At 37.5% G+C, this 27,164-nt stretch overlaps 1 long non-coding RNA gene across 1 annotated transcript in view; it reads left to right on the top strand.

The window, feature by feature from the left end:
- Window positions 1–9,207: 9,207 nt before the first annotated feature.
- Window positions 9,208–27,164, top strand: part of LOC306997815 — a 79,689-nt gene continuing 61,732 nt past the window's right edge. Inside the window, exons 1-2 of the long non-coding RNA XR_013797454.1 lie at window positions 9,208–9,292; window positions 10,121–10,311. This is a non-coding gene — a long non-coding RNA (uncharacterized lncRNA). The remainder of the gene's footprint in view (window positions 9,293–10,120; window positions 10,312–27,164) is intronic.

A 27,164-nucleotide genomic window follows, 5' to 3' on the forward strand; every position in this document is an offset into this window, starting at 1 on the left:
GCAATAGCCAACAATACATTGTATGGGTCAAAATTATAGATTTTTCTTTTATGCCAAAAATCATTAGGATATTAAGTAAAGATCATGTTTCATTAAGATATTTTGTAAATTTCTTACCGTAAATATATAAAATATATATTTTTGTGATTGAATGCAGCACAATCGCAAACATAAATGAACAACTTTAAAGTTGATTTTCTCAATGTTTCAATTTTTTTGCACCCTCAGATTCCAGATGTTCAAATTGTTGTATCTCTGCCAAATATTGTCCTATCCCAACAAACCATATATCAATGGAAAGCTTATTCAGCTTTCAGATGATGTATACATCTCAATTTAAAAAATGTACCCATGTGACTGGTTTTGTGGTCCAAGGTCACATATATCAGTAGCCAACCTTTAAATATTAAATGCTTAATGTTATTAGACGCTAACACTGTTTTCTAACCAGCAACAATCTGCAAGTTTTGGTTTCTATTCCTGTGGCTTTGTAACTGTGAAGCCCTAGCCATTGTGAAATCTAATTGGTCCAAAATTCCACTTTATATAACTCTATATGTAACATAAAATATGATTGGCTGTGCCATAATTTTCACTTTCAGTATGAAACGATTAATTTCTTGTCGCGCCTGGTTGGGATGCAGTGAGGTTCAGTCATTGGACGAAAGTCAGACATCTGTTTACTTCACACCATAAAAAAAATATTATTATCATCAACCTCTGACCCACACTGCCTCACTCAGCACAGGGAAAAGATTGGATGCTTTTTTTTACGAATATCACTGTGCTCAGCATCATCATGAACATGCATTTGCTTTGTGAATTTAGCTGGTGATCCCACCTATGCACATCCATGTACTTTAATGATTATTATGATTATTGTCATCTCCAGTATGTTTTTATCGATGACGAGATATTTGATATTTCATGTTTGATAGAGCTGTGGAGTCATGTTAATGTAAATGTCACAGATGTTAGTTCATAGTTCTGAAGAATATGAAGTATATTTAGAGAGTAGAAGATAATTTACATGCAAAGCTTTTTGTACACTGACACTGTTATTCTTGTATTTAGAAGCAGTTTGTAGAAAACATGAACTAATGAAAAGGCAAAAAAAAAAAAAAAACTAATAATAATAATAATTGAAGAAATTTGGAAGAAAGTGTCGCTGTTTTTCTTCAGATTGTGGAGTTTGGACCAATTTTTAATGAAAAAAAAAACCTTTAAATTAAAATACTGCACTTTGTCTATAGATGTAATGAGTTCTCTTAGAGATACGAAAAAAGTGAAGATTATCTATTTTGAAACAAACTGTTACATTTCTTAACTTATGTACAGAAATGATTTGATTCACAATCAACAGATGATATAACTAAAGGTGCAATTTGTTTATGTAGTTGAGAAAGTAATAATCTATAAGAGAGAAATGATATTGTTAAGCTGACATACCAATACTGACATATGTATATTATATCTTCATTCTTTAAGTTCATCAGCAGAGAGCAAACAGTTTGTGAAATGTGAGGCTACAGAGCTCCAGTTTTTGCTCTTGATGCCGATGTTGTGCTTGTATTTCTGTACAAGAAACATGCTGCCGCTGTAAAAAGCCATGTGTATATAAATGATGTTATATAAAGAAGAATCCAATGTGACTGTCTCTCTTTATTCATTCACAAGGGTACTTTGGAAACTTTGAGGGCTTGTGGGAAATCTTAAAACCATTGTCCAAAAAGTACAGTACAGGTATGTGACCACTTTGAAGAACCTGGAAAGAAACAAATTATTACGATTATGAAAAATTATGAAAATGTTATATTCTCAGAGGTATCAACACATCTTTAACAGTTTTGACAGACTTACACACATGCTTAAAGACGTTTCTCTAAATCAGTAGCCAGGCAAGGTCAGTTGAACCTTCAAATAATCATTTGAGTCTCGTTTTGTTTTGTCGAGGACTTTAACATTGAATCAAACGGTGTTATAAGCTTGGTCTATGAGTATAGAACTATAGTCTTGTGTTTTATATTCCCTATGATGTTTAGGAAAGTCCTTAAAATGATCATTGTTAATGTGCATTAAGTCATACACAACTTAGAAACACAAAACTTTCTAAGTTTAAAAAGAAAACTTTTTAAAGAGGGATAATCACATTTATAGGAACTTCAGCTTCGGTTGAAGGGGACTTTATTTGTATACATTTGTATACATATTTAGATTTTTATATAAACATTAGTGTTCAATGATACTTGTCAGATACGTATCATTGTCTTTCAGGGCCATTAAATAAAATACAGCATGACTTGGATTACATATACTATAGTTCCTATAGAGTTTTACATACAGTGGAGATCAAAATTACCTACAATTTCCTTAATTTTAAGGTCACTGCTTTGGCCTATTTGAAGATAAAAGTAGACGGACAGTCATTTAAGCATATTTCAGAAGTTAAATATATTTTGAAACACAGTATAAAAAAATCAAATGAGACATTTGATAAAGAACTCTGATCAAAATTGGAGAAACAACGCAAAAACGGCGTTTTCAAATGTTTCCACTTTGGAGAACGCTTTCAAAAAGCTTAATTTGTTGCTAAAAACGCAGTTTCAGTGTGAACAGAAGACCAAACCGGGGAGAAAAAGATGCGTTTTCAATCGAAACGTATTAGTGTGGACAAGGCCTCAGATACCAGCTTGCACCTGGTGCTAATTTCCTTAATTATCTGACAAACCCTGTTTAACTGGCACTTTCCAATTTTCACTCACATTGTAAGATGGCGAGTCACTCTAAGGTTACATTTACATTTAGTCATTTAGCAGACGCTTTTATCCAAAGCGACTTACAAATGAGGACTACAGCAAACGAGTCATCGTGAAGAGGCAAAAACAACGCAAGAAGTGCTCAAAATACAAAGTTCAGGCATTGCTCAGAGTAGCATAAGCCAAACAAGGGAGGATTAAAGGAAAAGGTTTTTTAAATTTTTTATGTCAAGTGCTCACGGTTGTCAGGTTACTGACAGCAGGTTATCCAGATGAAGGCCAAATGGATGACCCTAGCTATCAGCCATCGCAAGAGCAGTTGGTTGTTTCAAATCTGTGATTTCTAGATTACTGCAGCTTCAATAACACTAGTAATTCATCCAAGTTCCCCCAAGTGGCTGGTCATCCACGTCAGACAAATGCATGAGAGGACAGGATAATATGGAGACTCAACACTGGAGTCGGTTTAACGCCGCTCCTGAAATTGCTCGCTGAACAGCGTAAGGATCTGTCTTGGCATACAGTGTCTCGCCGTTTCAGAGAATCCACTCTGCAGCGACCAAGCCATGATTCGAAAGGCTAAGCTAACCTATGCTGAGGAGCATATGTTGTGTGGACAGAGGACAACTGGTCCAAAGTTCACTTTAGCGAAGAGAGGCAGTTTAATCTATTTGGGTCCGATGGGAAACATTATAAACTGGGGAAAGACTGAACCCAAAGTGCGTAAATAAGTCAGTGAAAGATGGAGGAGGAAGTGTCATGGTTATGTTATGGATATACACACACACACACACATTTATGTATTTATATACATATACATATAACCAATGACGAAGTACAGGGAATATAACGTGGGTTAGGATCTGATGAAATGACTATAAAAACAAACCATCTTGCTTGCTCCTACGCTCTGAAACTATCAAAAGGTCATTAATTTCATCCAGACTCTCCATGAACGGACTCATCTGGAGCCGTTAATTGGTGTTATCTTTCTTTTCCATCACATAGTTGTTCTCCCTCACAGTCCACACATACTCCTCAAATGTTGGTGGGGCTTTCTTGAGCCATTTAAATGTAATGCTTTTTTGGCAGCTGCCATAAATATTTGTAAAATGCTTTCCCCCTAAACTCTACCAATCGGGAAAATGTTTTGGTTACCAATACTATATTCGCAGGCGTATTTGTCACCCATTGTAAATTTATTCCACAATCAAATGGCTGCCAAGATAAAAGTGAGTGGTATTTGTGTGGTCATGTGATCTGAAAGATAGGACCAGCTTTATGTAGACAGTAAGCCACTACTATTACTGGTGACTTATGTGAGAATGCATCGCTTTCAACACTACCGGTTAAAAGTTATTTTTGAAAGAAGTCTCTTATGCTTGCCATTTCATCATTTCTATTTGAACACGTTTTAAAATGTAATGTATTCCTGTGAAATCAAAGCTGCATTTTCAGCACCATTACTCCCGTCTTCAGTGTCACATGATCCTTCATAAATCATTCTAATATGATGATTCGATGCTCAAGAAACATTTCTGATTATTATCAATGTCAAAAACAGTTTTTGCTGCGTAATATTTATGTGGAAACTGGATTCTTTGCTCAATAGAACAGCATTTATTTGAAATTCAAAAACTTTTGACTAGCAGTGTAATCTAAAGTAGTCATTTCTTAAGGTGTAAAATGATCGTCATCTAAAACTGACTTGGTGAAACTTTAAAGGAGCTCCGGGATATATTTCACTAATAAATCCTAATCAAAGTTTGTAAAAAAGTTCTCCCTGAAATAGCCCATACGTTCAGTCAGAATGAACTCAGTCACCCCACTTCAGGCTTTGGGTTCTTTCTGGCTCCCCCTCAGCACTGAGATGTGATCGGCTTGGGGGTTTCTGGAGCCAGATGGTCCTGTGGAAAGCAATCGTGTGAAAAGCAGTGGGGATCTTTGTCCTGGCTTTGATAGTAAAGGACGCCAGGAAAAAAAAAGTGCTTAACTGGCACTTTTTTCCTCCTTGCACTTCTCTCCAGGTCTGGGTGTTGGATTTCTATTATCGTTCAGGCTTCCAGCTGGTCCTCGTCATTAGAATGATCTTGACATCATGCCCTGATCTCTCCGCCTTTGGACAACACCCAGCCAAGAGAGTTATCTGGATCCAATATACGGTTTATCCAATATACATCTCTTCAGATCCAGCCAAATGAGGGTTAAAAGTGTCTCCGAGTGGGTCAACTAAGGTTGGGTTCTGAGAGATGAACAGGAGGTTAAGCTCAGTGCAAAATGAGAACTGGCATTTGCTACTTTTTCTCACAACTCTCCTGAGTTTTGCCTTGCTTTCCATCTTGCTCCTTTTCTTAGCAGTGTGGTCCAGCATTGGCTTTGAGCGGCATGTGCTGACAGAGAGCAGTACGGGGAGGAGGAGGGATCTCCACCCCGCTGAAGGCCCCTCATGAGCAGGCTCCTGAGGAATGCACTGCGTGTGAGTTTTCCGCATGCGTGTGTGTGCGTAAGATTGGTGTGGACGGCAGCCAACTGTATATATGGCCCTTACATTACAGAGGGCACAAGGCAAGACAGGTTATGTGAGGACACACAGATGTGACGCTGGTGCAGTCTGGAGTCCTTAAAGGTGGTTTTTCAGGTTCTTTTCAACAACCTACTGTATTATTGAGTGAACAAAAAGAGTTCCTCCTTTGATTTCAAAATATTTTTTCTCTCCTTGGAATGTCCCACTTACTTCAACATACAAATTTAAGGAGCTCAACTTAAAGTTTTAAGTATAAGCATATTGACTGTGCAAGTCATTTGAACTAACTTTATTGAAAAAATCATCTACATTGTAAAAGAAAAGATTGTTGTTTTAACTTAAAAAAAGTAAGTTGCCTTATTTTTGAGTTCATTGAAATTGAAAATTTTAGTTAATATAATGGAGATTGGTTTAATCAACAGAAACTTAAAATATTATGTTATCTGAACCACATTAATGATCTAAGTTGATTTGACAAAAGAAAAAAGTTGTGATAACAAATCATGAAAATCATTTTTTAGTGTTGTTGAAACGCGTATAACTTGTAGTCAAAAATGTATCTCTTTGATTGCCAAAATAACATATTTAAATGGTTTTTCCTTGAAAAAAATGATTCATGCCTTAAAATAGCTTGAATTTACCTCTACACACCCTTACCTCTTTTAGTATACGTGGTTCTATAAATATGCAAATTCGCCCTGCCTCCACTCACTCACACCAGCTCAGAGATCCACTCGTTGACGATCACATGTTGATCTGATTGGTTACAAGGTAGTTTGTGACGTGAGAAACACCAGCGATTTCAAACCGTGTTTTTGGTTCACTGCAGTTTTAAGAATTAGCAATGATGTTGACTTATGAATTTGCACATGGTTTGTCTTAAAGCATATTACAACACCACATATACATATAAACACCATTAAAAGCTTGATTTTCACTACTGGGGGTCTTTAAAAAATGAAGTGGAAATTGGTTACATTATTTTGATGAGTTAGAGTAATACAAAAACATGTTGCCATGATTCATTGACAATATAATTTATAAACCATATAAGTTGCAAAGAGCACAGGTAGAGTTTTTAAAGGTGATGTGTGTAATTTTTTTGTGCTAAAATTATTTGTCATATTCCGGTTTAATAATGCTTTAATGAGCATTTATAGGTCGATTCCCCTAAAAACATGAAACTGTGTCAAATGTCAGCCCAATCAGCAGCAACATGTATAAACCACGCGGTATTAAAGAGACAGCTCGCACAATGGGTCCAGATAAAGTCGTTTACAAATGTGTCTGCTGCAGCTCGGTGTACGCAACAATTGAAGATATTAGAAGACCTGTTTGTCGTAAGAGTTTTATAGTAAATATATAGCAACAACAGTGATCAGTAATAATGATAAGCATCATTATTAAAAAAGCCTAAAAATAATAAGGTCATATAGATCTTAACACAGTCTCGGAGGTAAGAAGTGGATTATCCTTCACCTGAAATGTTTTTCTTTTCATCCTGAAATGCGAGGCAAATTTTGGATCACAAAAATTAGGAACCCTTCACTCAATTGACCCTTCGCAGGGAGCTTGATTGACAGGTGATCTGACCAATCATACTTCGCCATCCGCCATTTTGTCTGACAAAGCAGTCAGGAGAGTTAGTAGATTAACATGGGAGGATTTGAACTTGAAAAGCGGAGTGTATTGACGCCTTTCCGCGGTTAAAACACCATTCCTTCATGTTTATTTGATGCTAGAAATGAACTAGAAGGAAGAGATGATCGGTTCACGAGCAGCTTTAACTGAGGCTCTACAGCGATCTGTCAGACACATTAAAGAGCCACAAAACGGTATTTATTGTTAAAATTTCTTTAAAAAAATGGCCAAATTTGAAAGGTGAGGCTTTTTTAAATATGTTTAATATCAAAAGTAACCGAAAAGTAACCTGGTCTGTCCTGTCTGTCAGCGTGTTGTTAGTCTCCTCTCTGCTCCGCGATGTATTTTGATGTGAGAACATGATGTGGCGTGAGAGCGGCGTAGCTTGTCGGACATAGCGACAGTAACTAAGGGGGGCGGGTCTTTGCGAACGATCAATTGGGATGTTGTCTTTTATTCTGAATGGCAAGGGCAGTGACTGTAACATCGAACGTATTTTGCAGCATTAAACACATATTTATACCGATTTCATCAGGTTCCGAAAATTCTTCAAAACAAACACAAAGAATGGCTTTCTCAGCTGCCATAGTTGCAACGTCATCAGAGCAGGGTGTTCAACGCACCACCGCTTTAAAAAACGCTTTGCAACTTCTTGTCGGGGCTGAACACAGCCCTGTTTTCAGCGTAGTGGTGCAGACATTCAGCATAATTTAACTGTTTAATCCTGCACTTCAGAGTGGCTCTAGTCTGTACAGATGTCACCGCTACAATGGGCGCCGTATAGGGCATTGCTAGATGTTTGCTTAAAAAAAGCCCACCCTCAAGTCATTATTCATGACAAGGTCAAAAATACCCATCCAATGGATAAAAATGGAGTCACCATATGATTTGCATGCCATCTAAGCAGCAGCCTGGTCCAGTGTGGTATAAATGATGGTAGTCTTTGTGTGGAAGTCAGTCTGGTGGCTGGAGACGAAACGCAGAAATATCTCACCCTGCTTCTCCATATGGAGCCAGTTAGAGACTCTGAAAAAGCATTCAGCCCCTAAATTGCACACACTCTGCCAAGAGCAAACGTAACTAGTGCATTCATCAACCCACTTGGAGAGAGAAAAGAATGAGGGAAAAAAGAGAAGCAGATGTTAGCGGACGGTTGTGTGAAGAGAGATGAGGAGTCTCAGACTGCTGTCCTCAAATGACTCCCCACTGGAGCGACGATCACCCGACTGGGTGGGAAAGAACTCCTGGAGTCTTGGATATGCTGACATATTTCCAATTATGCCAAAGGAATAGTTTACCCACAAATAAAAATACATCTGTCATCATTCTCTCTCTTAATGTTATTCCAAACGTGTATGGTATCTTTTTTTTCATAAAACGAATATTAGTTATTTCACAGAATGTCTAAGCTGCTCTTTTACATCCAATTTAAGTGAATGGTCAGGTCACAAAAAAGACAACAAAAGTAGGCTACCATAAAAATAACCCGATAATTATACAAATGTACACAATTTATTTGTTGAAAATACTCAAAAGTAGGATCACTCACGTAAAATGAGAGTAATGAGGCACCATGTTTGAATGTGACCAAGTACAAATGAGATTTGAACGCTAAAGTGGTGAATTTCCAGTGAATATATACTTTCATTTTTAACCTGTTTCTCCTACAAACCTATCACATGGCTTTAGAAGACTTATAGGAGTGCTTATAAATTCTCATTTTTTTGATGCTTTAAAGCTGTGGTTCTCAACTGGTTTGGCTAGGGGACCCACATTTTCTCATGGTCATAAGCCGCGGCCCACATTTTTAGAAATTTGAATCAAGTAGCCTATTATTTCTTAAAAATGGTTGACACACATTAAGTAGGCTACCGTCCGACTTTAGCCTACTTAACATACACGTAAATTGTGAGAATTTTATACACTGCTGACTAAATGTTTAAGCTAATAACAGTCCCAAAATAATTTTGTTACTACAATACATTTAGTAAGTTGAGCCACCACGGTCATTAAAAATATATAAAAGAACACACAGTGAAAATAACTGATAGTTTTGGGTTATGGAAACTATTCATCATGCTAAATGCACACAATACTAACATGAAATGTAACATGTACTTATCCTGATTAACATATGTATTACAGAATACCTCCGTGCAAATCCTTCCCAGACAACCAGTTACGCAATTTATTGGTACTTTTTGCTAATGACTTAATAATTGACAACGTAACTACTGTACGACGTTGCATGATACACAGCGCGCGCCTCAGTGTTTGCGCCTCAGTGTTTGCGCACGCGTGCAATTAAAGAGTACTAGGCCCACGCACCGCGAGTACAGTTCGGCTGACATGAGGAAGTTTGTTTTCTGAGGTGAGATACTTTTTATTTCTTAACAATTTACAAATATAACGTTAGAATAACAACACTGACATAGAGCTTGAGAACATTTCATCTGACAGCATATTAAGGCTACTGAATCAAGACAACGCATTTTTTCCTCAGACACTCTTTTCCTAAACTGTCAGCAGCTTTCGCGCACGTCTTTCAGAATAAAAGTATCGCATCAGTTCAGCAAAACGTTCAGAATTATGTTGTCGTCGTTGGTTATTTGACTACTCTGCGACGCACCAGTTTTTTTGGGAACTTGACAATGTCCCCATTCACTTAGCTGCCGGGAAAACTGCAGCTTGGACATTCTGCAAAACATTGTGATTTATGGAAGAAAGAAAGTCAGAATGAGTAACGTTAAATGATGACAGTACATTTTTTAGGTGATCTTTCCCTTGCTGGTGAGAAAGTATGTTAGTTTTGCAGTAACCCATTCCAAATCACCTCCCACTGTTTCAGCTCCTTAGGGAGAATATTTGGCTGTTAGCAACTTGTCAAAGTGAGAGCTAAACAGAATAAGATATCTAAATATCCCACACAGCCTACCTACCCATCAGCACTGTTTGAGTTTATTCGGTGAGGTCGAAAAATGGTCCGTCATAGTGTGCTGTGGGAATTTTTGTAGCCAAAATCCAGTTCCATCGTCCTCAAGTCAACAGGGTTTTTGGTTAAATGACCGAAATAAGGTCTCTGGTGAACACAAGCTCAAGATATTTTCATGTTTTATTCGATGACATAAAATACATTAGTAGCCTAGTAATCATTTTTAAAAGCTCTTTTCTTTTTTTCTTGCCGTCACCATCATTCTAGGGCTGCATCTGAAATCACTTCCCTAAGGTGAGAAGAGAACAGCAGTATGTCTGAATTCACAGTAGGTGAAAAGTACCCGGATGACCTACTACTTCTGGTGAGATCCTGAAGTGTGCATATGATGGACACTTTACTATCCCATGAGGCCACGGGACAGGATTTCTGGCAGTGAGTCGAAACAACTGAAGCTGGTAGGTCACATGATAATGACAACATGATCAATGTAGTAGCTATATGGATTATATTCATACTATATAAAGCATACTTTTTAATGTCCTTGAAGTAAGTACAAAAGAAGTACCTAGTAGGCTATGCGATTTCAGATGCAGCCTAGTATCATGGTTTGCATGAGGGAGTTTATATTTTCTTCAAAAAAAGTTTTTGTTTTTTACAGTAGTCAACATTTTAATTGGATCAAAACCTTACGTCAAAGTTATACATGAATTTTGAACAAACCTGTTCTTGTCTTAGGAAATATTTTGATCCACTTCAAATGTGAACTACTGTATGTATAGTATATATGTAGCCTACTGTTTAAAATATTAACAGTTGTCATCAATTGGCCATATTTTATTTCATAAAATATTGCCATCACATCAAAACTTTGCATCTTCTTGAGTCATCTTTTAATATGCATTATGTATCAGTTCAGATGTATGAACTGATACATATGTATCGGATGCAAATTCACTTTTATATGGTGTTTGCTTATAAATGTGTCTTTGCAGTGTGTGGACACAACCACGCCTAAACACTCTCAATAATCAAGCCGTTTGGATTTTCTGAGCAATATGATGTCATATTGCTCATGCTCCGCTCACGACCGCTGACGGACTGTCCCGTATTAGCATATTTCAACCCTCAGCCATTTGTATACTGTCCACCAAGACACATTATGTGTCTTGTGTCGACACCCCCCATGGAAGAGAGGGGTGGGGTGAGCAGTTGCTCATTATCAATTAAAGAGACATGCACCGAAACGGGTCGCTGTGAACAGAGCTGTTTTTGAGGTAAGGGTGTTGTTTTACACCACCATTGAGGAATTTGAACCCAAGTATGTTACAGACTTTACATGAAGACCCTAAAGAATCATACCAACTTGTGGAAAATGGGCATCCGATGACCCCTTTAAAAATCAGCACAAAAATAAACAATCACATATCAATAAAATCAAGGGTTCAAGGGTGTAAACCGGTCTTTTGTGTGAGAGATTATTATTTTATTTTTTTGCACAGTTTGAAAAAACATGTTCCATCTACCTGACTCTTTCAGTCCGTGTGTTTTGCCATGGTGTGGCACGAGCCTTCGGTTCTCTTACGGGAAGTGCATGAGGCTGTGCAGGCAGAGTCTCATGGTTGATCATAACGTGGTATTTTGGAAGTGCCACAGTGCTATAACTTAATCAGTTTCCTCTTTTGAAGACTGTGCGGTTAGGAGACTCCTGTCGAATTTCCAGTCAGCACCTCATGTTACATGAACACAACAGCAAAACTAACGACCGCAAAGGTTTTATTTTTTTACCTGCACTACTTGAAACAAGTTAAAATAGGTGATTTAAAATAGAATCAATTTTCGGGAACCTCTGTGTGTGTGACACTTTTGCATGTGCCGGCGGTATTTCATCACTTTGATATGATGCAGCATTTCTGCATAATCTAAGAAAGACCAGTTCCAAAGAAGGTCACAGAGTTTACACTGGGGAAGTGAAAGATATCTGGCCGCATGCTAATAAACCATGTCATGAAACTGCTACAAAAACTGCACAGGTGGCTAGTCTGTATGACTGAAGCTGAGAATTATTTCACCTCATCGGCAACGGTTTCCCGAAAATATTGGTATGGTTATAAATATTAAATGGTTTGATCTCAATCTTGGATACACAATGTTTTATAAAAAATGAAATGGATTTGGTCAATCGTGTGGCTGGGATTCTGAAAACTGGTCTAATAAAACAAATAAATTTTCATTATAAATAATATAATTAAGATATTTTAACATTCATTAAGTGTGATTATTGATTTGAAAACACACACAAAAATGTATTAACCATCCCCCCTTGGTGTTCATAAACTCTGTTTTAATGGATTTTCCAACCAGAGTAAGTACCACCTTCATGCATTTCCACAGCCAGTGCAGCCCACATGTTTTTAAAAAATAATTGTGGACTTTAGGCCAGTACAAATTTCCTGTGTGAATATTAATATAAATTAACTAAAATAAATAATGTAATTAATAATTAAAATATTTGTACATTATATAAAATAATAAATAATACAATAAATATAAACATATGGTTTAGACATACATCTTCTGATGCTACTTGGACACATCTTCATTGACAAACCCGGGGTCATATGGTGTTTCGGGCCTTTAATCATCATACACCCTTTCCTGGGCGACCGGCACAGAGATTGTCCAGCCAGTGTTTATGCCCTTCTCCAGCCGATGCCTGGCAGATGTTAATGACCCTGAGGAGACTCAACCTGAGGACGCTACAATAGTCCAGAATGGAGCCACAGGTGTTTGTTAGGTCTATCCAGAGTGCCACAAGGTCTCCTCCGCTTTCCCTGGCTTCGCAGATCAGCTGTGTCACTTCTCTTGTGTGCTCCAGGCATTGGGTCACAATTCCCCCCTTCTGTACTGAGGTGTCTATGTTTGTATTCTTCAAGAGGAACCATGTTAGATGCTGGGTCATATTCTTGAAAAAGATTTTCCCTTCATTGTTGAGCAGCGAGATGATGCGAAACTGTTCAATGTTGCTTGAATCCTCTTTCGTTATCCATACGCCCTCTGCTTGCCTCCACTGAGCAGCAACCTTTCCTCTTCGCCAGATCACCTTCCATAGTCGCACTAGGAGCCTTGGGCACTGCTTGTTGACCTTACATGCTACTACACTGGGGCCAGGGGTGGAACTTGCTCTTGGAGCTCTGACTGCTTCTTTGACCTCCTTAAGGGTGAGCTCAGAGATGTTAAATAGTCACAGTTTCTGGAGGTGTCACCAGTGCCTCACATGGGCCAAGGTCTTGCTCTGTTGAGCTATCACCGAAGGTAAGACTGAGATGGTGATTAACTTCATCTACGGAGCAAGTGAAGTAGCCGCTTCACTTCTGTCCCAGTAGCCTCTTTGTGAAGCTAAAGGGATTGGCAATGAAAGCACTTCACTTTTGGGTCCTTTCCTTGCCCTTCCTTCGATGCCACTTAGCCCGCCTAAAGCCCTTTTCACACAGAGATTCCGGGAAATACACAGATAATTTGTCCCGGGATCACACTGCCAGAGATTTTCTGGAATCTGTGCGAGTGTTCACATCCAACGCACACACAATTCTTTTTATTTTTCTGATTCGATCATAAACTAGCGCATCACGTACCGTTCCACTAAGCTGGCGTACGGTCTCAGCTTCAGTGTCATCACTACGGCACACCCCTATGGCATTGATTACGGCTTTTGTTCACACAGGGCGCGTTCCGAGACTGATCCCGGCAATGTTACTAGGTCCCCATTCTGGGATCGATCCCAGGAACCATTTTTCCGGGATCAATGCGCTGTGTGAAAGGGTCTTCAGTGTATGAGCCTCCTCCTTATGATGTCTCTAAGGTCTGACAAGGCAGTTTTTCCTCCTCCTTAGCCAACATGCTTCAGGACTCTGAGTTCTTGTCTAAGCTGGCTGATCTTGTGCTTTCACCGGTTAGGTCTTGCTGGATTGCTTGTACCACACTCTTCCAAGACACCAACCTGTTCTGAGTTCATTAATGAGTGTGCACATAGTCTGGAGTTTATGGTCAGCATTGACCGTAGATGTCGCCTCCGGGATCTTTACTACATCCTTGTCCTACTGGAACCACTCCTTCTTATTAGCTGCAACTTCACTTGACGTTGTTCTGACTTCCTGCTTTTGGACCTGTGTTAATGGAGGTTCCTGGCAGTGACTATGGGCCTGGCTCCTCCTCCGTCTGACCTGCTTCTGTAGTCTTAAGTACTGGCTACTGCTCCTGTGCGTTGCTTCACTTGTCCCCCCCTCAAACAGGCCATCTTTGTCTGGTGGATCTTCAGACCTCTGAGGTTTTTGCAAGCCTTGCCGCAGATACAGACTGCGCTTGTAGTCAATTTTCCATTTGCTTGTGTCATTAACTATGGGTCCGTCCGATTGGGATGCTCAGTCCCCCCTAATATATATATATATATGTATGTGTGTTTGGGATGTTAAAGATTAACGATCGATTAATTGTCGAGAATACATTTAATCGATAAAACGGTATGGATCATCGATTTAGCAGGTTCATGTGTACGTGCTGCTCAATTGCGAAACATGTACTGCTAGAGTTACACCTTCATCATGACTAAGTTTGAGTGTGCATTCTCAGCCTTTTTTTGTATCCAAATGTAAGTTGTTTATTTTGTGCAGACCTACCTTGTGTATACCTTGTGTAGATCTGATTTATCTAATATAGGATGCATTTGGTTAAAAATTAATGCTGTAGTAAAGTGATTGATCATTGGAATTTGTGTAAATTGAATTTATCTGAATGCTAATATACTGTGTGTGTATATATATATATATATATATATATATATGTGTATATATATATATATATATATATATATATATATATATTATGCAAAAGATGGATGGATGGCACAAAAACACACTTTAAAAACAAACAAAAATGACCAAACGACCAAAAATATCTTAAAGTCTGCTAAAATTAGTTGTTTCTTTCTCACACAGACAGTAATTGTCACTCCAAAGTTGCGTTTTAATATGAGCTGCACACAATTAGGAGGTAGAGGAGGAAGTGGGTTCTGCACGGGTGCCGCAAACTGATGATTACACGTGAGACAGGAACGGGACTGATGGGTGGTGCCATGCTGATATCCAGTGCCTGTCTCATGACTTGCTTCCCTGTATTTACAGAAAAACACATTGGCACACTCATGCTGCCCATGTTGCATGACTCTCGAGGTAGCGAGAGTCGTCTGAATCGCTTTGCCATACTTTAGCCATTGCTTTATTAGATTTGTGGATTTTATTTTTGTCATGTCACCTTTATTTATATAGCGCTTTATAAAACACAGATTATTTCACAGCAGCTTTACAGTGATAACAGGAAAATGATTCAATGATCCAAACAGTTCACTTCGACTGTCCAGCAACTTCAAAAGAAAACAGTTTCATTGTTCAGCTGAAGTCAGTTCAGTGTTGGTATAGTTCCGTTGTAAAGATCGTCAAATATTTAATTACCGGTAGTTAATTTCATCTATAAAGCAGTTCTGCAGAAAACAGTCATGTTATAGTACAGCTCAATTTAGTTCAATCATCCAATAGTGTCAGTGCAGTCACATCAATAATATTGTTGAATATTACAGTTTTTCTCAGTACACTTTGGTACATTTCTCTAATCATTCTTAACATTTGAAAACCTGCAATGTTATTTCTCGAAACAATTCGTACAACGACACCACACAATGGACTACCTGCAAAAGCCTGTAACTTGCTCAACTCTTAGTTGATCTCTCAAAATTATTTTATATTACCGGTAATGAACATATCATTGCCATCGAAATGACAAGTACTTGTGTCATTGTTATCAAACAAGTTACTAAATTTTAGCCACGATGTCAAAATAACTCTAATGACTCATTATTTTCAGATGTAAACTATTTCTATATGATTTTGATGACAATGATTGAAAATGCATAATACTGCACTTTTTCTGTATGGTACAAATTTCAACAGTACCAATTTACACATTACTCTATGTGGGATATTGATTGCTAGAGACTGGACAGGATTCACAGTTACACTTTGACCTGCTTTAGCCATTTTTGTTTGTTTCCTTGTTGTTCTTCCACTGTAAAAAATTGTAACCCAGTGTTGTGCTCTGTCTACATGTGCTTTCTATTTGAAGATTCATGACATGCATATCTGAGCTATTTTAGAGAACTGTTTGATCATTGGTTGATCGACCTAATGCTTTACATTCCCCTTCATTAGTGAAATTGTGCAATTGCATTGTGGCAACTAGTTTTGTCCTAATTCATTTTTTTGCACTTAAGGAACTAATACCTAGATGTTTTGGGGGACTTTTCAACACTGAACCAGTGTAACATATTTTGAGCAACATGACATTAGTAATTGATACTGTAGGAAACAGCAGACAACTGTACATTTGCATTATTCACAAATTATTCCCTGGTGATGATAGTATTTGTTTACTGCTTCTAAATTATTCTTAAATAAAACACTCAACTCAATTTGGGTGGCAAATAATTGTCATATGTCACAATGCAACAACAAAAAAGAAGGATTAATTTACTTTGCAAATGAAAATGATGTAATCTTTAAATAATTATGGCTGTTACTCAGTTACTCAGTCATTTTCACCACACTAAACAATTCTGGCTCTAAAAAAGGTTTTCACAAAAGTTAGTGACAAATATGTAGGTAACAATGATGTGAAGAGCTTGACATAAAATATGTGTGTAAAGGAAGCATTTAAATTTATCCAAATCAACTCAAATTGCTTTCAAGCAATACATCTTTTAAGTTCATCCATTCCCTGTGAATCGAACCCATTGCTAGCTACTGTTTGAGCTACAGGAATGCTTTTACCATGATCATTATTTCCTACAATAAAAAACAAAATACTATAAACCTTGCAAGCAAAATGTTTATAGTTTTTTATATAACTTGCCCAACAGACATATCAGTTTATCACTAATCAGAATTATAATGTATATCAGCCACCCTGCTCTCATCTGCCAATGGGAAAGAAGAACAAAAACATCCAAGAACACACATCAATAGGGAAAAAAAAGATATAAACACTGTAGTACTTGTAAATTAAACAACCAAAGCTGATAGCGCAAACATTAATTTCCCATCTGGAGCGTTTGCCATCCCTGACCACCGATGTTTGTGATCGTGGCACGGCGTTCTCAATGGCAGAACCCATGGTTACACGCATCCATCAGCCCATGAGGCCAGTCGAAAGTCATGTAGATATTAATGAGTGTAATGGCGTCTGTTCTGCCTGCTGACCTCCAGTGTTTGTTTTCGTATTAATCGGGAACACATGGCGTTACCTGAACCCTCTCTTCACACTCCAACATGCCACGTGGGTGGCAAAGGATTGAAAACAACACCTCGTAGCACAGCGAAAACAACCGTGTGTGTGTGAGCGCGTTTCCTTCCCCTGCTTTGTTACTTTACTCCTGCACGCTCCATTCAGTGAGGCTTTCGAGCCACACTCTTGAAATAACAAGCGTGTTTGCTAATAACAAATTTATTTGCCGTACTGTAAAGGATATAACTTTCACCACGCCACTCTGCTCTCACGAAAGCCTTTGTCGAAAGCCAAACATGTTATTTCCAGTTTTGCGTTAATGCTAAATATTTGCATTCTAAGCCAATGAGCAAACTTGGAAAAGTACCATAAAGTTCAACAACTGTTTTTAATTAGTGTTACACATTTATCAGAGCTTTTTTTATATGGCTTTTTGCATGTTTAAGCGCCATAATAACTTAAATGAGTCAAAGCTAGCTCTTTGCGTTCAATGTGGATGAAAAGGTTGTCTTTATTTTGTATATTATTTGCTATTTTGATATTCAGTGGACAATCTTGTTTTTGTTCTTTAGTCTTTGTAAAATACAGATGGGCCTTTTCAAAGACAAAATTTGTTCGCTACAAACATTAATCTGTGTTATTATACATAATTTAGAGCCATGACTGGCTGACTGGAAGCATCAGATGAGTATTTTTGGTAGAGAAGAAATCCTTTGTTTGGACGGCTCATTAAAATGGTTTATTTGAGTCATCGCGCAATAGTGTTCCCAGAAGTCCGGTATTTTTACATGTTATTCATTCATTTATTTGTGTAGTGAAATAAATATTTTGTTAAAGGTATACGCTACGATATCATACCTCTCATAAAAAAATTCCCTACTAGGTTTAAGAGATTTAACCAGTTTAGATGGAAAGGATCTCAATCTGACTAGACGTTACTGTAGCTTTACCCATTAATAGACACGGTACTTCCTTGAATATAAATTCCAGCACAGCGATACAACAATAATGAAGGCCATAATGAAATGACCCTTCACAATAGATATGTTTCACAATTGACTCTGTTAGAGAGCTACATATGGCAATTAATCAATTTAACTAGCAATAAAAACACCATCTCTTTTACAACATTTCAAATCCCTCAGTTCTCCCCATCTCTGAAAAGCTAATGTTGATTCATGTTTTATTACGGGCTCTGTCATGTTCTCTTTTTACCAGCAGAATCTCCTCTGTTCGGCTTTTGTTTAAAACGGGATTCTTTGGAGGTTTGAAATCATGCTCGGTCAACCTTTCTCGCTCGCTCCTCTGCACACTAGACATGCCTCAAAGTAGCCGGTGCATTTTTTCTCTATTTATGGGTATGACGAGATGCACAGGCGAGTCGACAGGTCTAAAATATAAACACTTATAAAAGTCTTACCATAGTGAATCAGAGTAAGACAAAAATAAGTTATGGAAGAAGGACTGATGATGTATTGACCCTTTTTTTACCTTTTTTTTTTCTTCTTCGTTTGTTGATTCATTGTTAACGTATTATGTCTTGTATGTTCATTGTATTTATTATATTTTGTATTCTATGTGGAACTTTTATTGCGACTCCTTCGCAAAAGAGACTTGTTCTCAAAGGATTTCCCTGGTTAAATAAGGGTAAATAAAATCTGAAAAAAAGTTACGTAGTGTAACTTTTTAAATACTGCTGTTTGTGACCATGCAACCAAGTAAAATGCAACTTAAGTGTAGTTAAAGAGAACACTTTCATAACAATGTGTCTTAACACACTTTAAGGGATAGTTCACCCAAAAATAAAAATAACCCATTATGATTTACTCACCTTCAAGCCATCCTAGGTGTATATTACTTTCTTATTTCAGATGAACACAATCGGAGTCATATTAAAAAATGACTCTTCCAATGGCAGTGAATTGAGGATGAGATTTTGAAGCCCAAAAAAGCGCATCCATCCATGATAAAAGTGCTCCACACGCCTCCGGGGGTTAATAAAGGCCTTCTGAAGCGAAGCGATGCGTTTGTGTAGGAAAAACATATTTAAAACTTTGAAAAATAAAATGGCTTCCGGCTATAAAATAGCCTACACATAATTCAACCGCGTTTCTGAGACTGTCTTTGGTACACTGCCGTTTTAAGAAGAAAATACTCGCTTGCACGTGTTTTGTCTTAAAGGAGAACTCCGGTGCAAAATGAACCTTTGGTCTAATTACACATTGTTACCTAGTCAACCGTTATCTGAGATTTGTTTTCATGATTATCGAATGTAAATAGTTTTATCTCTAAAAACAGTTTAGCCTATAACGCTAGTATAACGCTAGTATATGGGGCATGGAGTAATGACAAATACAAATCGCTTGTTAATACCACTAACAAGGCTCAAAATAGCCCCACACTAACACGGTAGCATAATGAGGGTCCCTACATGCAAACCGAAGCATTGAGAACTTTGACAGTGTCCAGACAGTTTAATAAGAAGATATTTTATACATACAGTCAACTTCGCGTAGCCATCCTTGAAAAACAGTCTCTATCAGTCGATCTACGAACCACCGATCCAAATGCGCTGGACCATATGATATTCTACACAGTTCAGCGCATTTGGATCGGTGGTTCGTAGTTCGACTGATAGAGTCTGTTTTTCAAAGATGGCTTCTGCTTAAATACGTGAAGTTGACTTTATGTATAAAATATCTTCTTATTAAACTGTCTGGACACTGTCAAAGTTCTCAATGGTTCGGTTTGCATGTAGGGACCCTCATTATGCTACCGTGTTAGTGTGGGGCTATTTTGAGCCTTGTTAGTGGTATTAACAAGCGATTTTTATTTGTCATTACTCCATGCCCCATATACTAGCGTTATACTAGCGTTACTTATAGGCTAAACTGTTTTTAGAGATAAAACTATTTACATTCGATAATCATGAAAACAAATCTCAGATAACGGTTGACTAGGTAACAATGTGTAATTAGACCAAAGGTTCATTTCGCGCTGGAGTTCTCCTTTAAGGTGAGACACAGCAGGCAAAAACATTGTTTTTTTTTCACTGGTCAATTTTGAGATTTTGGCCTATTTGTCTTCAATAACATGTCTTCTTTCAGACTTGTGGTGAAAAAAAAGTCCAAAATACACATTTAGGTCTTTATTTTACTACACTTTGTCTATTTGCGTCTGTAGATTTCTCTGAAATTCAACAAAAGTTGGCGTTCTAAATCAACGCGCTGCTCTCTCTCAAATCTCTCTCTGCTTCCTTTTAATCACACACACTGTTGGAAAGCGCTCTCTCTTCTGTACAATGCTGTCGGATCCAAATATGGTAATTTCCTTTTAATCAGCAACCAATTGTGAAAGTACAATGGGCATTTAACTCTAAAAGCGAAATCTCATTGGCTGATGTCAATTTCTGACAACGTGATTCGCTCAGATGCATCACGTGACGCGCTCTGACATTTAGATGTGTGTTTTTGACTGTTTTTCTGCTCAGTTGAAGGCCATAAATGCTGTTTATAAGTTTTGATGTGATTTAGGTGGTTTGTATTGTTGTTGCTAATGATTTGATAAGATATTGTGTCAGTAAATGGTTGTTTCCACTAAAAAAAGTATGATTTTACACATTACAAATCTTAAAATGCCTTTTTCTCAAAATGAGTTTTTTGTCAGTCTCCAGTGACACATGTCAGCCTATGTAGCACCGATGTACACCACACTTTCCAGTTATACGCTTAGCAGTATTCTGAAGATATGTTCAGAAGGATTTGTTAATAAATCATTCCTGGCCTGATTTATGTGACATTTTAATCAAGAAAATATGGTGAAATTTTTTTTTTTTTAAGGCTATGGACAGTATATTTTGATTTCCTAGGTCATGAAAGCATATATCCTGAAATCCCTCAGAACATCTTTTTTCATCTTGTGTGTAATCAAAAGGAAAACATAATTTTGCACCTGGCTTTATCATATGTTCAGATCTATCCCCTGAAAATATATGCAAAAGTGAGCATATTTAATGAGATAATGCCTAATTTGCATAATTAAACATGCAAATTTCAAAAACTTGTAATACATTTTTTTTATGAACTTGTGTAAGTAATCAACTGAGGAAGTTTCATGGTGATATCTATTATTTTAAAATTATACCCTATTCACCTGTAGTGTCTTGCCTTAAAGCATATAAAAACACCACATAGACATATACACATTAAAAACTTTATTTAAGAAAAGTTTATTATTTAAGTAATAATTACTCTTTAAAAGAGGGATGTACTAGACGCGTACTGTACCACTGTGAACTCGTTGCATGGCAAGAGGTGCATTTACTTTAAATAAAAATCAATCAATCAATAAACGTGCAGTTTTGAAACGATATGAAAGTGATATGTTTCTGCAGGTTTGGGTCAAGTCTGGGTGTTTTAAATGCAGGCGAATGAGTTGTAAACAAATAGCTGATCACCAATGATAATTTGAATTCGTCTAATGCACAACAAAAGGAGAGAAAGGCCGAGCACAGGGCCAAACAATTAATCGTGGAGAAATATGTTATGTTGGCTCCATCTCAGCCCATCTGCTGTGAGTCTCTGCCTCCTCAGCAGATTTCTGGAGCGAACAGAAATAAGCTTTGAGTCGCCCACTACTGAGACACACAGGTGCTTCAAGACTAGCTTGAGAAACTACCAGCACTTAACCAAACCTGATACATCTTTCTTCAGCAAACACATTTATCAGAGAAGCAAAAGCCATGACCTGAGCCCGTCACATCAGCTAAACATGACAGGAGAGATGAAGGTCTATCAAATACTTTCATTCCGTTTGAATAGAAATGTAAAAGTGTTTGAGCTGTTACACAACATTTTGTGCTGATGTAACTGCGTAAATTAAAGGGAACATGAGAAATCAAATTCGCCTTGATCTTTTGACATGTAAGGGGCCTTTGTACCATTGAAACGTGCAAGTTTCCGAACTTAAAACTTCCTCCTCATTATAAACAAACCATTTATTAAATCAAACTCCAAAAAAACGGCTTGTTTTGATATGGCTGGATCTGATATGGCAGAGCAACATTGACGAATAGTTGGTTATACATCATCACACCATGCATTTAAATAATATTGTATCCAAAATATTAAATAATTATCATATACAAATAGAACAAATCTCAACATCAATTTCTCATATAAAACATTTTCTAATTGAATGAATAAATAAATAAAATTGTATATAAATAAAAAAATGTATTCGCCCTTTAAATGCGAGTGGATTGCACACATGCTCTGAACAAATATTAGATGTTGGGGATCCTGGTTTAGAGGTATTATAGTTTTTAAAAAAAAATATATTTTCCAATTTAATTTTAGTGTAACACTTCACTTCCAATTCTCACTATTAACTTGTTGCTTATTAGCATGCATGTTATTAGGATATTGGCTGTTTATTAGTACTTATAAAGCACATATAAATGCATTATTCGGCATGACCATATTCTACATCCCTCAATCCACCCAATACCTAAACTTAACAACCTTACTAACTATTAATAAGAAGTAATTAGGAGTTTATTGAGGCAAATACATGGTTAATAGTTAAATAATAGTGAGAGTTGGACCCTAAACTAAAGTGTGACCAAATTTATTGTTGTTTTATTTTTAGTTAGTAATTTTTACATTTCAACTTATTTATTTCAGTTAGTTGCCAAGGACACATTTGTAATCTTCATTTAAGGCAAGACACTACAGGCAAAAACATATTTTTTTCATGCACTGGTCATTTTGAGGTTTTGGGCTATTTACGCTTTTCATGATGTCTTATTTTAGACTAGTGGAAATACCCCTTTGAGTTTTTGTTAAAGGGATAGTTGACCCGAAAATTAAAATTAGCCCATGATTTACTCATCCTTTAAGCCATCCTAGCTGTATATGACATTCTTCTCTCAGACTAATACAATCAGAGTTATATTAAAAAATGTCCTGGCTCTTCCAAGCTTTATAATGGCAGTGAATGGTGGTTTGTGTTTTTGAAGTCCATCAAAGCGCATCCATCCATGATAAAATACCCCAAGTCATTTTCATGTATATATTTATATTATTTCAGACTCCTTTCAAAAGATTTATAACACTTTCAGTTATCAATAACAACTTTGCTTAATTTTAATCTCATATAAAAAGGCAAAAAGACCCAATGATAAAATAAGCTATATCTCAGAATAAGCAAAGAAATTGCAAGTGATTATCAAGTGAGTCATGGCTCCTGGGCTCAGGTCTCTCTGACCTGAGATTCTCATCTAGGCTTCTCGTGTTCCCAGAGAAACATCTCCAGAGAGAACGGCCATGGAGATTAGGCTACAGCTCCACAGAAACAAATATCAGAAATTCTCTGATACATGTTGGCTGCGCCCGAAAGCAGAAAAATGCCACTTTTGGAAAGCTTGCTCATCAAGGCACGTCCAAATCCAATGTTTCTGTCTCCTGAGAGACTTTCATCTGATCAAGTTTTAAAAGCAGCATAGATGTATCCATCGCTGCCTTTGATATCCCACAATCCTGTGCTTTCTATTTTGTGACAGTTGAGCTAGAAAAATAAATAAAGATGGCATTGTAAAGTTGCAGTTGGTGGTCAGTTTGTGTAAATGTATGTTTTTGACCAACGTTTTCTAATTTTTACGTCATCTCTAGTGTGAAATTACTATTGAAGTAATCAAATATTAATTTTGGTACCACCAAAGCTCGTTCTATTTATTTGCAGATCATTAAACGTTAGCCTGCCTCAGAAGTCTATCCGAAATCAGTTCCCGTGAGGTACATTGATGCGCAAACTCTGCCTACAAATGAATTGCCTGATAGTCATTGCCAGCTGCATAAGCTTTCGGACGCAGCCATTGTCTTATATTGTATAATGTGACATATTTCCAAGTAAAACAGGATATTCAAACCATGCCTGACCTATAGGTTACACTGCCGTGATCCGAATTACCTATTTTGCCTCAACTTTCACATGGTTAATCCAAAGGTGTTTACCACAGGTTGTGTGTCATTGATCTCATGCGCTCTGCATGCTCGCTCCGTGTTGTTCTCCGAGCTGCAGTGTGTCTGTGTGAGCGCCGCGGGGCCGGGCCGAGCGGGATGCACAGCGGGAAGCGCTGAGCTGTAATTCAGGGGACAGATGAAGGCCTGCTGCTGCTGAATTAGAGATCCAGACTGCTGGAGACACTCTAATTTGCCCTGCCATGTGCAAAGGCATGCGTGGCTCGGAGCGCCGGCCTGATCGCATGATTAGCGGGTTTGGCTTGGTTTTAAAGGGGAGGATGAGTCTATTAGAAAATATACGAAGGGGGATTTAAAAAATGGTTTAGCTGAACAAACAGCATATTGGTTGGCGGTACTCGGGAGCTTGTGAAAATACAGTTAACTCTTTCCTTGTCATTGACAAGTTTATCCAGAAATCCATGATTTCACTGTTATATGGTAGGGGGCACTGTTACGTACAACATCTCCAGATCCCAAAACAAATGAAGAAGATCTGCGTAATCCAGAAGGAGTGCGAATACGTTTTTTGCGTGCATAGGGCCTATAATCTAACGCGATTATCAAACATTAAACTGAATATCAATCAAAACTGCCTAACACCGTGTCCTAACCAGACGCGATGCGATAAGATCCAGCGATAAATCATTTGTCTGTCCACACTATAGACGCGACTGCGAGATGCGTAAAAATCAATCAAAGCCCACAGCCAATCAGAACTGCGTGTGGGCGGGCTCTCGCGGCGAATGCACAGCACCAGAGAGTAATCTTGACGGCAATCGCAAGAAAATGGATAAGTAGCTACATAATCAAATTCACAAATATTACACCATTTAAACACTTCAAATACATAGGCTACTGAGTTACTTAAACAATCTTTGTCAAATAATACACTTATTTCTTCACAGTTTGAGCGTTCTTGTTTCCATTTGTTTAATTTCAAGATCTGAGGTGAATTATCCATTGTTGCTTTTACAGCTACACAGCTAGAGCACTAAATGATATTCAAAGTCACATTACACACTTCTAACATTAAAGCACATAAACAGTACCTGAGATTATCATTGCCACACTTTGTGTTTGTTGTCCCAGCGCGACGTCACAGAAAAATAGAAACGGTTTCTAAAATAGTATTGTCGCGTGTCGCCGTCGCGGCTGGTTAGGACAAAAACTCTGATTAACATGGAAAATAAACATTTTATTGCGTGCTGTCGCGTGTAGTTGGGACACGGTGTAATGTTACTGAATGAAATGTCGACCAAGGACAAGCTTATAGGACTGTGAAGCTTTGTGGGTGTCGATGGACTCGATCTACTCCATCTGTGTTTTGATAGTCGTTCTGAATCTGATTCTGTCAAAGTCTTTGGCAAAAACTTGATTTTCTTAGGTTTTTGTTTATAATGTTGCTTTTTTATGAGACTTACCCACATTCAAGTGTTGATTTAAAAAAGAATAAATGAAGCTAGAAGAAAATATTTTTTATTCAAAGCAGAAGTTGTTTTTTTCTCTTTTGATACATTGACTGCATGTTTAGATATGCATAAAAAAAAGAAGTTCTATGAGTCTTGAAAGTTTTATGAAAATGATCAAAAATGCTGCCGCTGACTGGCAACTAATTCGGTTAAAGGTGCAGTAAGCAATTTTTGAAAAACGCTGTTGAAAGTGCATTGACCGAGCAGCACAACACACAGCCAATCAGCAGTAGGGGGCGTGACCACTCATGATGAGGGTGGAGAGAAAGAGTGAGCAAGAGGGAGATTTGAAGATGTCTGAGAGAGAGAGACATTACAAAAGGCAAAAGTTCAGAGGAATATCACTGGAAAAAGAAGTGTTATGATCAGGCAAGAGCTTTAAGACCCGTGTTGATGTTAGAAAAGCTTTCCAGCGCTGGAGAGACATAAGCAGGAAGGCCTGAAAACGCACACGAGGTTGAGTAGGTTTTCTTCACCTTCATCTTCACTTTACTTTATACTTCTCTTCTGCTATTCTGCATGTAGTGCATTTTGGGGGCGGAGCAATGAAGGGAGGGGTGTGTTTGTTTGGGTTGATTTCAAATATCAACAGTGTTTAACATTGATTTTGAAAAATCGCATACTGCACCTTTAATGAACTAAAATGCTAAACATAATCTGACTGTATAGTCTGGTATTGCCAATTATAACCTGTCTGAGATTCTGCGGGCACTGTTTTCCCACAAAAAACCCAGACAGTCTGATATTTGACTCTTTAAACAAAGGTTTCTAATCTAAACATTAATGGATGGAAATTACAGCCTGCTTAAATGTAAACTTTCTTCCCCAAAAAATGTCTAAAGTGCTGTTGAATTTTGCTGCTGTTGCACCGAGAACCAAGAAAGGGAAGTTGACTGAGCACAGAAATGGCAAAACAGCAGAGAACAATTCTTCCTACGGGAAATGACATGTAATTAATCAGAGCAAGACAATTAATCTTGAGCTGTGGGCCTCTTGAAAGATTTTTGATTATTACTTCCACAAAACGAGTGCTATTGGAGAAACAGGAATTCAGTTTGACGCGAATCAAAACCCTTGCTAAAAAGAGAGGTTTTAGTAAGGGTTTTACAGCCTGAAGAACAGTTTGTTCTCATAGGAGATCATTGTAACTTCATTAGATGCCATTTAATCAAGGTACTTTATTGGCTTATGGTTCAATGAAGAACCTTTAACATCCTTGGGACCTTTGAAACAAAAGGATCTTTATAGTAGAAAATGGTTATTTAGATTATTAATCTTCACATTAATAATTTTTTTATTTATTTTAAGAACTGTTTACTGAAAGGTTATTTTACGGCATCACTGCAAACAAAAATAAAAACTTTTTTTAGAATGCTATTTTTAAAAGTGAAGTGAATTCACATTTTTATAATGCTTTGAAGTAGCCAATTGGCCTCCACTCAAGAACAGATACCTAGAACAATTACGCTGACCTGAAGACCCTTCAGT

The sequence above is a fragment of the Phoxinus phoxinus genome (genome assembly GCF_949152265.1).
Source record: "Phoxinus phoxinus genome assembly, chromosome: 4".
Taxonomy (NCBI): domain Eukaryota; kingdom Metazoa; phylum Chordata; class Actinopteri; order Cypriniformes; family Leuciscidae; genus Phoxinus; species Phoxinus phoxinus.